General features: G+C 46.0%; 1 protein-coding gene across 7 annotated transcripts in view; it reads right to left on the bottom strand.

Moving 5' to 3' along the window:
* The window catches only part of Ac76E (adenylate cyclase type 2 Ac76E), an 884,870-nt gene that overhangs the window by 681,182 nt on the left and 190,207 nt on the right, over nt 1-13,481 (bottom strand). The gene's annotated exons all lie outside the window — the stretch shown is intronic.

Raw genomic sequence — 13,481 nt, 5'->3', positions numbered from 1 at the left:
CCCTTTAAGCACCACGGCTGGCAGTCTGAAAGGAACACGTGAGCGCTTCTTCAGATGCATTTATGCCGCTTTCTCTATACTACATTAAATCTACCTCTTCATTCAATCTCGAAAGTGCAATTTCTTCGAAAGTGTTCGACTCCGTGATAAACTAGCCGGTCACCAGCTCCAAATTTACCATACAGCATAAAATGAGAATGTTGTACTTAAAGTGGGTCCATTTTTCCTGCCACTGGTGTGACGCGGCGAAATTTTATCTATACGATGCACTGGTTCAGAGAGACTTAAAACGGATAGACGTCGACCCTTTCGCTCAATGGCTCACCTGTGTTTCTCTTTTCTCAACAACGCGACAAGACCAACTACAACGCGAACGCCACTCTGTTCTGTACTGCTAATTCCGACGACGAAACTGCGCTTGTCGTACTTCCCAAGGGACGTTGCTACCTCAGGAGACTTTCGTCCTAACCTGACAAAAGTACACACGGAAAAAGTAAACCTGGTGAAACCAGTGGACCATGGATTTCTACGAACAAAGAAACTAGCATTGAAACATTCGCCGAGCGCTTCGGTCTATCACGATAACTGCCCCCAGCGCGCTTCAACGTTTCCAACAACTTCAGGAACTTCAGCGAAGCGAGCTTTTCTGGAGCACAAACAAAAACTACGAGAGGCGCTCTGCCACTGCAGGCCTTGCTTGCGTTGTTCACAGAATAACGCCGAAAGGAGGAACGCTTATGTGCTTAAGAAAGACGGCGAGTCACTCAAGCTCGCACGTTTTGGGCTTGGAGAAAGTTGGCTAGAGATTATATAAGAACGACGAAGAGCCGGAATGCGGTTCTTTACGAGGTAAACTCTTCCACATTATGGACGTTAAAAATAATTGCTCGGAGCTTTCCACTTCAGCGCCCCTCAAACCGTTACAACAAGCGCGGACTCTGATCAGTCAATGTCCTTTTAAAGTGTCAAACCAAAAAGTGTGTCCACTGTTAGGTTCAATGTCAATATTTTTTACTGCCTTCTTCTATCTTATACGTCGCATGAAAGCCCCATACATCAAAATTTAAGTGCCACATAGAAGGCGGAATAAAGGTGCAACAAGATAACAACTTACGTATTTTGCTTTTATTTATTATATTGTGGCATTTTGCTTAATTTTCCATTTCCAGCACTTTCTCCTCTCCAGCACGTTGTGATGAAAAAGCGTACTTTTTCCGGTGCTTGTCTACTGAACAGTACTAAGTGGCTCTGTTTCAGCTTTCAATTCAATTCATGCGTCAGCCACTTAGCCCCTCATATCACGTACAGGCGCGCAACAACTAGAATGACTGATTGTGTAACGAGCGTGTCAAACCATTTTAGTGCAGAATTTTGTGTTCAATTTACCTGTGAACTTCCTTTTGTACCAAAATCCCTGAGATAAGCTACCTTCTGTTCACTTGGGGCTTCCTATATGGGACAGATTTTCGCACATATTATTTTCCCGGCTCAAACATACATCTTTTTACTCATGAAGGAATTGAACAAAGACTGCAGGGAATTTAATGGACAAGAAAATATCGCCTGGAAATAACAGAAATATATAAATGTATAAACGTGAGAAGAGTACGGAAACCGATAGGCAATTTTTTTTACAACCATATGAAGCAAACGGACAATGACGCCAGAGATACCACATGAGGGCTGTCCACAAGGTGGTCTAAGAGCTGCCAGAGAAACAACCCCAAATTCACACTTCTCAGCGTTCATCAAAACTGAGAGTTGGGCGACTTGGTGTGGTTCCAGCGTAACGAAAAAGTGCGCGAAGAACACGTAGACGAGAAAAGAGAAACACCCGTGTTTGTCGTTTCTCTTTTCTCGTCTACGTCTTTTTCACGCACTTTTCCGTTAAGATTCTCAGCGTTCACTGTACGCCCATGTTCGGCGAAACGCCCGAAGACGAGGCGTAGGTGATGGAGGTGCTCATGTTTGAGATGAGCTAGCGACGCGGACTTCATCCACGTAAGCAAAAACAAAAAGAAGGCCGCAAAGGATGATATCAGTGAAGCGCAAACAGCTTTGCGCCGCATTAAACAGCTCAAAAGGCATACGAATGAACTAAAATAGTCCTAAGGTAGTGAAAATAGTGGTCTTCTGGATATCCTTTGCAGCGACAAGAATCTGCGGGTAGGTACACTGCACATCGAGTTTTGAGAAACGACACATTTCCATAGGTCAATAGTGATCTCTTGTAGGTGGGGGAGCTGGTAATGAACAGAAATAGTTGCCATAAGTTTCCACAGGGTCGCCAGTGACCAGTTTTCTTGGACACAATCAGCAGAAGTGAGAACCAGCGGCTCGAGGATGGTCTAACGATGCCAATCTCCACCATATGCCTTGCAACATAGAGCTTCTCTGGAGGTAGTCAACGAGGAGGTGCATGTGTCCGTTGTCCGCAAGTGATGATGCGACGGACGACAGCGTGTTGAACCGGCTTCGTCCAATCTGGTGCGGTAATGGACGAAAACTCTCTTAGGGACGAGTTTAGAACGCGTGAAGGCGGACGGAATCTTGGTGGAAGGGTTGTCGGCGACGAAAAGACCTGTGGTGGAATCAAGAACTTCCTTGCTGGCTATGTCCACTAGCAGGGAGAAATTAGAAGGAAAGTCCACTCCTATAGTATAAGCTCAACTGACGCCCACTACGAAGAAAATACAACGAAACGAGCGCTGGAGTCCGAGGTTGACCAGCAAGGACTGCTTCCGATAGGTGAGAATGTTGGAGCCGTTACCAGCCTGCAGATGACATGTACGCGTGCAGGTGGCGTCGGCAGAATTGGCAGGTAGAACACTGACCCATGCGCTTGTGTTGATGAAGAGTCGGAGACCGCTGGTAGAGTCAATGATGTGGAAAAGGCGCCTGTCACTGCCCCCGAATCACTCGTCACCGCTAGCGATTCCTTGTCCAGTTTCTCGTCTAGCTGCAGGACCTGGTGCAGCGTTCCATGGTGGCCCCCAAACTAGGATGGTATCAGTAGTACGAAGCTCATTCTGCTGGCGGGTGAGACGGTGGAAATGTCGTGGTAAAGAAGTTCAGTGGGCGTGTTCTCCTTGTTGAAACTTACGACGAAGGATATCCTGGAAAAGAGCCTGTACTGCCTTGCTGGCCGGTATGCAACGCGGTATCAACCACTATGAAGGTCACTATCAGAACACTATCAAGGCCACGACAAAGCTGGGCGACTACCTACGAAGCTAAAGTAGGGGAAGGCGAATTGGTCAATTCAGCTGAGGTGGAACCAAGAGATCAGGTAGAGTATAGGCTGGGATGTGTCAGGTGTTGGCTCACGACTTGCATTATGGTGTCGGCCTACTCCACCAACGTCGACTACGAGAGGCTGGACTTGGTGGCAAGAAGTATCTGCACCAACGCTGGAACCCGTTGCAAGAAAAGCTGCCTCAAGGGGTGCTCGTCGAAGGTCACTGCCCGATCGCCAAGCAGGACCTGCATCTGACGAAGAAGTCGAGTTAGGCGAAGGTGACGAAGCTCGTTCATGACAAGGAGCTGCTGGATGGCATCGGATGGCATCGCGCGCTGCATAATTGCACACTTCAGGGTATTGTTGTAGTTGATAGTATGTGGTTGGCGAGGATGTATTGAACTTCAGCGGCAATCACGGTGGGCAGTGATGACCGGATATGGCTTAACCAGATTCACTACGACGTGATACTGGCAATCTCAAAGTTCCTCTCAGCCTGCAAAAATCAGAGGTCAGTATTTTGCACGTAGAAAGAAGGCAAGCGGATAGTGCAAGCATCGACAAGTTGCCGCTGGGAAGGTGAGGCCCCGAATTTTCACAGGCAACAACACGGTCTTCATTTCTGGTCACCAAGGTCACAAATATGGGGAAAACAACCTTGCTCGTTGGGCGCTAGACAAGAATTGATTTATTTCTCGCCTACTGTTCTTTGCTGAACTGTACTTTTTATGAGTACTGTTTCAGTGGTGGATTTTGTAGACCCGATTTATGAAAAACTGTTTGGCTTCTCTTATAGCTGGCCAATTCGGCGTGCAGGAAGCTTTCTGGGGCCGCATTTAAAAATTAAGGCTTCATACAGAAGCGGAATCACAGCAATTGGTGGGGTCCCGGCAGAGATTTCTAAATAGTGATGAGGCACCGGATGCTGACCTTTATGCGGTGTTAGATATGGCGCCGTTTCCTGAGGCTACTTCGAGTTCCCCAAACCACTTCGAATCGCAGCACAGCTAATTGAGGAATGCAGAAGCAGGGGTGCCACATTCCTGAGGCAGGACACTTGCAAACAAGTTCGTACGCCGCCGGTAGCTGTTCTCTGCTTGACTCTTCCAGAAAGCGAGGGGATAGCACGGAACAGTTGGAAGTAAAGTGGGTGCCAAACCAAGACGGCGCTAATGCGCCGTGACAGCCGGACGTGCCGGGAAGGCCCAAGCCTACCCCTCTTCGCCTTTGAAGAAGGCATTTGCCACCACTGCGAAGCCGTACCACCGGGAGCAGGTGGGCCCTCGGACAATGGAGCATGAGCGCCCCCACTTCTCCTCCTCTGAAGAAGCGCATTACAAGTCTGCGAGGCAAGACCGCAGAGAGCCGCCGGGTGTGACAACACGATACGGGCGCCAACCATTGGCTGAAAATGGCGTCATCTGAGCGGACTCTCCCATTGGTCGAACATGACGCGACTTCCAGTGCTCGAAGGGTTTAAAAGAAGCATTCCAGAGAGACCAGAGCATTCCCTGATTCACCTCTCTCGAACTTCTTGCCGTGGCCGCAGCGTCCGAGTTGCTGCCGGCCCGTAATGACTGTACGACTGTTACTTGTCTCTCACCTCTCTGTATATAATGTAAAATAAATACTCCCAAGTTTTGTTTTCATCCCGAAGTCTGTCCCTCAACCCCTACAGCGGGGGGAGGGGGCGGAGCTATATAAGTTGGCCTACAATGAATGCTGCGCATGAGGAGTCATTGTTAATTGAGATCCAGGGCGAGCAGCCACATGCCCGTCTTGAAATAATGAAATGGGATGACCCAGCAGAATGGCGTGAATGCATTACTCAGTCCTTGTATCAAAGCATTCTTAAAAAAACCATTACCACCATCTCCTGAGCAGTTGAAGTATCCCGTTGACGAAAGGAATCGACGCTTCACACAAGTGCCCTCCAAACGTCGAACATGAACGTCTCGGCGTAGTGTGGGACAGTGCGGTGATCCAGGGATTCAAAGGAGTTCTAACTCACTTGCTAAAAATAAAGCTTTTCTGTCTATCTCGTTTAAGAACGGAGGCCTCTCAGAGAGAAGCTAGTTGCTGTGTTGTGCCGAGAAAAACAGAGTTTTAAGTTCGTGCTACAAGTTGTTTTGCGCATTACCAACAAGTGGTATTAGATTGTCTAAAATGAGCCACTGGAAGAGCCTATCCAGCCACGTATCCCAACACGAAAACTTCAAACAGCACTCCGAGGCGCTGGGAACAATGGATCAAGTTATCTGCGTTGGTGGAACAGCATGCGGCGATAGATACTACACATCAAAAAATGTTGTCGGCAAAAAACCTGCACTGGCAGAATGCTTTCTTCCGTCAAAAAAAAAAAAAAATCTGGCTATTAGAGGGCCTAGCTATAGGACAAAAACCGGAAGTTAGTAAAAATGTTGGCAATGTTTGACTCATTTATTGGTGCGAAAGCGTCAAATGGCCTACTGAGCGAAAAAGCCGGCGTCTGTCGTCTGTAGAAGCGAAACGGCACCTAAATTCACATTGCCATTGGTTGCGACGTCACGTCACGAGCTTGCCTCAACGGAGTTCCCATTGGCTGCGAGGCACATCACAAGTTGCGCCGCAACGGTGCAGAACGAGCGAAAAGGGACATCTGCCGACTCGTTAGCGCGCCAAGCGTTGCGTGAGGGGAAAGATCATCGCCGCTACTTCTCGTCACCCGCGCTATCGCTCTCGCCACAAGCGCTTCTCGACGGACCAGGCCGATAGCAGGCCTGCGCACTCTGCTTTATTACGTCATGCTATTCGACCCAAATTTCCACTCGGTCACGTCAAAACCTCGGTCACCTCAAAACAGAAACACAAGAAATCGGTCACCTCAAAACACAAAACAGAAACACAAAAAATCGGCCACCTCAAAACAACTGCGGCTAACTCGGGAACATGCCCATAAAATTTTATGGAAGCCAGGCAACGTAGCATGACGTCATAACTCGGAAGTGCACAGGCCTTGTGCCATCTAGGAGGCGTTGGCGCCGCATGCTACTGCTGCTTGCTGACTAGGGCAGCACGTACCGATATGGTACTGTACATTACTGGCAGCAAACTCGAAAGACCGCTCAACGCCGCTCAATTGGACATTAATGCTTTCTCATTTACAACTCATAAGAAGTGTTCAGGTGTCCTTGGATTTCATGTTGGGTTCATTCAATACGCGGTAATAGCCACCTACTACTTGGAAGACGTTATTCTGAATAAGCTAATTAATCTATATTTAAGGGAAGTTACGAAACGACTCTTGGAATTGCGGAGGGTAGCAAAATATCATTCTGTAACAGTGGAATGCACTCCTGACGCAAGTCATATATAGTAGATGACTGTAATAATCTCTTAGCAGCGGTAAATACAAAGGAGAGATTAAGCGTGGATGGATAACTAGAACACATCGTTACAGAGCTGCAGAAGCTAGAAAATTCACTTGCAGGCACGTGCGGACACGGATATGACACTAGCTCCAACATGAAAGAACAACACTCCATAGTTAACAAGGAAAAAAAATATCTTGCAACTGTAGAAAACAGCCAGCTTTCTGAGTTGCAAAGCTCGTTCTTTGAATCTGGTCGGGAACAATGCGGCTTTGTGCTGTCATGACGTGCTTTTTTTTTCTTGTTGTTCATAGGTATATGTATTCTTTTCCCCTTGTGTTCATCGGTGGGATATTCTAAAGAGCCAGACGAGGATCCTCACGGTGAAGTCTTTCTAGAAGAAAAATGCTCCAGCAAAGTGAAGGCAGTCTGTCCCCTTTGACAGTCTCATAGGCATTGTACACAGACAAATTAACTTTTGAAGCCTTGGCAAGACATGAGACTGACGTTCTTCCGCAGTGGTGAAGGATTTCAAATTTTCGCGTGCCTTGGTAATTTGGTATAAGATACTGTGAAAAATAGATTTAATAAATGTGGTGATCGTAATTTTTACGCGATGTGTAAATACATGTGTAGTGTGCTTTGGCTATTCAAAATATCTGACTTTATACATGCGTACGTATACTGAACTCCCGCAGAAAACTTTGCGACTCATGTGCTGTTCGACTGTAAAGTCTTTTTTCATCTGGTGTTCTATCGAGGACCATATTTTGTGACATTATTTTCCCTTTTTGCACATATTCGTTTCCTTTGCTAAGTGACATGTAGTACCCGGTGCCACCATAAAGGCGCCCACTTCTCCTATTATCCATTTTATGGAAAAAAAGTTTCTTCAGACTACGAGTTTGCACCTGTCGCAAGTTATTGATGCCATGAAAAGCATACTCTCTTTTGTTATTGGTCAGAGACCTAATGAAGGTTTCCAGGAGGCACCGGGAGAAGCAAGGATGGTGATATTATAGCTGGAAGTCAAACCCTTTTTTTTTTCTTAGCGCAACCTTTGTTCGTCTTAGGAAAAGGTCAAGGTTGACTGCGGGTAAAGGTAGCAATGAACCTGTTGTCGACTAGGAGACAAAATTTAGCCTAGGTTTTGTAAACTCCATTAAGTAACCAACAATTAAGTCTGTGTCAGCTGGGTTTGAGGAGATAAAAGAACACAAAAGACAGTACCAGTTTATATGCGGCATAAAGAAATTGGATCGAGTTCCCCGAGAGGCGCTCTTGTCGTCGTTTCTCAACCTGGAAAGGCTCTTAACTGATGAGAACGGGCACAGTGATATCAATGGGTGGAAACTTTGCGACGAGCTCCCGGCGCCTCCTAGAATCGTTAAACAAGGCATGTCCGTGACGGCTGTAGTGAAGTACCTCGAGAAATATGACTTTTCTTTCAATACCGTCATTGTACTCCGCATTCCATTAACTTTGCCAATCGCCTAGAAAAAGAATCCTCTCAGCTCAAAATTATTAATACACTACCTCTGCTCTGCACTATCGCAACGTAAATTACTGGAATTTGCAGCGACATCAAATGAACAAGATGTGGTCATTAAAACGGACTTTTCAGAGATCTTAAATGGCCTTGTTTCTGCTAAAGCCCGCAAAGTTCAGTTTCTGTAAACATTCTTTTGGCCCTTCGCGATCTAGAACGCATGCAGTGTCTCCATGTATTCACGTTAAACTTCGAGTCCACCACTTCCTCATCGTCGTCTGACGTTGCAAAGTGTTCACTGTTTTGTTTAGGGTTATATTCTGTTACTACAGTAATTCGACTTGGAGATGACTCCGAGTTCTGACCGTTAATGCTGATGTTTCCCATTCATAGCACTTCATACCCAGTTTCATTTGTCTCTCTCATTTTTTTTAATATTCTTACTTTTGTCGATCCCCTGTCCTGGTATTTCCGGGGTGATGATACATATAAAGAATATCTCTTTAGCGAAAGTTGGACTTTGTTATATTTAGTCACTCCCTTTTTATCGCTATTTGTTCGCGGAATAATATAATAATAACAGGGCACCTGGTTGCCAATGTATTTTCCTATTTGCTTTAACTACTAATATCTGAGAAAGAAAACTTTGTTGTATTTTTCAGTTTTATACACATATATTTGGCCGAGAGGGACGTATTAATTGGGCTTTGCTTAGGGCGGTAAAATACCAAGAAACGAAGCTGACTGAAAGGTCTAGAACTCGCAGGCGACCGTTCGGATTCCAAGTCCACATTTCCGAATTGGCACGAGATCAAATGGCGGCGGTGAGCATAGTTTTAGTTCTGTTCGTGGTATAAAAGAGGGGGAGGGGATGCGGGGAAACTGAGGATGAAGGGAAAAAGGAATAATGGAATTTTCTGGCAAATGAGCTGCAGCATAGGCAACGTGGTGCTTCTATTCTGGGGATAAAAATTTGTAAGCACGCCGGAGTTAGAGAGTATGCCTGTTTGCACCTATTCGTGACTATAGTATAATGAGACGGATATATATACTATAGTCGCAACTTCCCGTAGGCCACTGTATGGGTCACGACATAGAATTGATCATAGAAAACCGTAGGCATCACTAAAGACAGCACCTATGTGATGGCAGAGCGAATAAGATTATGGCCCGTATTCACAAACCAACCTTATACTTATCTTTTGCCTTCCTTACCTTTTCAGCGCCTTAACGCGTTTCATAAACAAACCTTATGCTTAAGTCGAACCTTTCCTTAACCTTACCGGCTTGGAAAAGGAGCGTTCCTTAAGGTAGCCCGGCAGCTACCTTAAGGCGCCACTTATTATGGCCGACCACGCAAGCAGCTTTTCGGAGCTAGTCGATTTTGTCGCCCTATTAAGGGAAGCCGATGTTCGCGAAGCCCTTCCTTATGTAAAGCTCATCCGGCGTGTACTCAGGGACCGTCAGAATGTCATGGAGATGTACAACGACGGCGAGTTTCTTGGCAGGTGCCGCTTTTCAAAACGAGCGGTGGTACACCTTCTCTCCATCCTGCCACTTGCTCCGAGCCCAGACGATCGCGGTTCGCCCGTGCCGCCATTTCTCTTTCAAGTTGTCCCAACACTTATAATTGCGTAGCTGATGCTCCATGCGCGGGTGGACTCCGTTCTTACTGTTGAACTGTTGTTCTATCTGCTGCCATTTCTTTTTCTTCTCGCTCAGGGACACCGCATCAGTACGCTTGTTCTCCAGCACGTTGCTCTCTCTCGTCACCAAGTCAATCAAAATTCCCCGCTCCTCCTCCGTAAAGTTGATTTTTTTCCTCAGTGGCCATTCCCACAACAGATCTTACAATAAGCAAACGAACACTTCAAAACAGAAATAAATGAACAAATAAGGAAATAAATAAATAAATAAATACGCGCAATATTTACAGCATCTAACGCAAGTTATAGCTAACACACAAGAGAAAAAGTGAAGGAACTGCGCTCGAGCACCGCAAAATGGAAATGGAAAATGAAGCACCGCAAATGAAAAAAAAAAAAAAAACGGCAACGCGTGTTGCCATGGCAACACGCGTTGCCGTTTTTTTGCGCGTCTCTCATCTGCAGATGAGAGACGCGCAACAGCTAGAACTCGCTCTTTTCACATTGCTTTTTCACAACGCGTAATAATGCGGCATACAATTTTTATATTTATTGTTCTCAGTGACAAAAATGTGTTTCCTTTTTAATAACTGAGCGGTTTAAGGCCAAGAAAAGTTCATAGCCTCGCACCCATGCTCATCTCTTATGACGATAAGGTCGCCTTCGATAAGGACGCCTTTTCACGCAATAAGGGGCGCTTCTGAATCATACCTTGGCCTTTTCTCAACCTTATACTTTCCTCATCCTTATAAAAGGGTGCCTTATAGCGTTAAGATAAGGTTGGTTTGTGAATACGGGCCTATAACTAGGAATCCATAAGCATATGAGGGCGCAATGCACAAAACAAAAATGCTCGTGTACTTGGATTTAGTGCACGTTAAGGAACCCCAGGAGGCCAAAATTTATCCTGCGTCCTCCCCTACGACCAGCCTCATAAACATATAGATGTATTGGCGCGTACAACATCGGATTTTGTTTTTTATTAATCCATAAGCGAAGATGTTCAGACTGTCGTCATCGTAGGCACCAAAGCGAAAAATAAAGAGCTACGATGTCACAGGCATATTTCTACTTGCTATACAACTATGTTCCCAGGAGTTTCCCGCGACGCTAATGGACTGAGGAAAACTGCGCAAGTACTCAAGGGGGGGAAATTGATGTTTGGGAGGGCGAAAATCCGGAGTACTTTAAACCATCGCGGATAGCAAAGCCGCAGTTTCCTTTAACACGAACTGAGCTGTGACGTATTAATCGCCAGGCGCTAAAAGTGCAGCGTTCTCAAATCAGGCGAGGGCCCAACGCGCGTCGAAAAGATTGCGGCGAGCCACTCGGCTCTGTACGCCCGAATGACTGATGAGCTGTCGGCCTGAAGTGGCGCTTCGAGGCCACGCGCCCGAGAGTTTCACTGCCGGGGGCGACGCTCGCCCGCTCCGTCGCGCCCTCGCTGTGAATGTGGCGGGGAACGTCGAAACTTTCGGTTTTCGCGCGAACGGCGAAACGACATTTTAGCGTTGCGCTGAACAGAATGGGTCAAGCATGCTTAGGCCTGGGCAACAAGAAATGATGCAGCTAGCGCTACTGCACCCCAACTGCTCAGCCTACACAGACGTTAAGGTGATGCACACTGCTGTGTTGGCAGCGTAAGCGCGCGCAGAAAAGCTTGAAAGCTTGCAGAAGTAATGTTCCAGGAATTTCGCGCGAATTTTACATGGCGCAGAATTCCCAGAGCTCGCCGTATTAAATGGTCACAGCTTAGCTTTATATGGCACAGCACGAAACACAGTGTTACATCACGTCCCCATGTCATCATGATTGCCATTATTAGTTATATCTAGGCCTCCGAAACAGCATCTTTAAAAACGCCAGAAACCATCCTCTCAAGAAAGAAAGAAAGAAAGAAAGAAAGAAAGAAAGAAAGAAAGAAAGAAAGAAAGAAAGAAAGAAAGAAAGAAAGAAAGAAAGAAAGAAAGAAAGAAAGAAAGAAAGAAAGAAAGAAAGAAAGAAAGAACGAAGGCAATAAATAAATAACTTTATTCCCAAGGTGGTGAAATACTGATCAAGGTCCACTTTTGATGAATTTTGATCTCAAGTGTTTCGACCTGAAGTCACCTGTGATAATGCAGCATTGCCACTGTGGCAGTAACACACTGAACTTAAAGCCGATAGCGATGGAATATTTTAACGGCGGATGTGAAAAGCACCGCAGCACAGTAAGTAATCAATCACCGTTACAAAAAAAAAGATGAAAAAATTGGAATACCTGTATGCGTAAATCCAGATCCGTTCTTAATCTACTAGCTGTTAAGCTGTCAAGCTGTGTCAATATGCTGTTAGTCAGGCATGCTATAGCAAGCTTGGCTAGAAAGCGAATTCGCATCACTGAAAAGCGGATTTTGTAGTATAAGCACAGCTCTTTCTTTACCATATAAGCTTTTCTCTTAACTGTTAGAACTGCCTACCTGCTTTTTTGTTTGTGTCACTAATGCATCTATTTACGGAATACTTTCGCATTTCATCCCCTTCCCGCAGCTACTGAAGGTGCAGAAGAAACAACCCTGTCTGTACGCATATCGGGGACCATCTCAAGTAGAGCGGAAGTTCACAAACGTCCGCACAATTTTTCTCTGCTGTCATGAAACAAAGAACATTGTATTTTACATATATCCCAGGGGTCGGGCACATCATATCGCTCGCTTGCTAAAATGTCTACGTATAGAATGAACAGTGTGATACGCTAACTTATATCTACGGGTAACACAAGCCATTGCAGAAGGAGATCGCGTTTTCTGAATTGCACAGTTTTGAACGCTGATGTCCCCTTTTAGAAACAACGAAACCATCATCAGCACAAGGATCAGCATACACCGGTGTTGGAAGACTAATGCAGCGCTACCTCTGAAATGTGTGCGCATATGGCCTTGCGTTAAATGAAAGCACTGATCAATATAATGAACGTAGACAGCGAGGCAATTTTCACAGCAAAATAAATATTTTTTCTATTTTGTGGGAGCTTTCCTTTCGTGTTTCCTACCTTTTAATTTCCTCCATCAACCTTTTGCTCTTCTAACCCCCCCGCCACTGCGCAGAATGCCGTCTTTCTGCCCTCCGGGAGACTTTTCGCAGCTATGACGCCCGAGATCTTAAAAATGTATAATTTCAGACTTGTTATATTCTACAGATTTAAAGTAACTTCAAGAAATTTAAAGTAATTCAAGAATTGCATGTACCCTACAGTTTAGAGAGAGAGAGAGAGAGACAGAGGAAAGGGGAAGGCAGAGAGGTTAACCAGAGGGGAGAGAGAGAGAGAGAGAAACTTTATTGTGATTCTAAAGATTTGAAGGAGGGGTGGTCGGAGCCTCTCAGTCCAGGGCCCCACTGGCCTCTGCCGCCTGCCTGACCTGGCTAATTAAGGACTTTTGTCCTGCCAGATCGGAGCGGGCGAGCTGTGCCTCCCACTGCTCCATTGTCCTACTGGTGTTTGGCCTATGAGGGTGCTTAGTGCACTCCCAGGTTATGTGCATTAGGGTAGGTATGCCACCGCACCAAGGACAGTTGGCCCTATAACGAGTGGGATACATGGCGTTTAGCAATTTTAAATGGGGGAACACCCCGGTCTGTATTTTACGCCAATCGGCGGCCTCTTCCCCGTTAAGTTGTGGGTGAGGCGGCGGGTATTTTCTTCGGACTCCACGCTGATGAGCAAGGATGTGGGGAAGATCCGGTTTGCTACCCTACGCTGTGGAAAGCGGAGAGGGGGA

Source organism: Dermacentor albipictus, chromosome 1 (genome assembly GCF_038994185.2).
Source record: "Dermacentor albipictus isolate Rhodes 1998 colony chromosome 1, USDA_Dalb.pri_finalv2, whole genome shotgun sequence".
NCBI lineage: Eukaryota > Metazoa > Arthropoda > Arachnida > Ixodida > Ixodidae > Dermacentor > Dermacentor albipictus.
The sequence above is the reverse complement of the archived record's forward strand: the minus strand, read 5'-3'. Positions and strand labels throughout refer to the sequence as shown.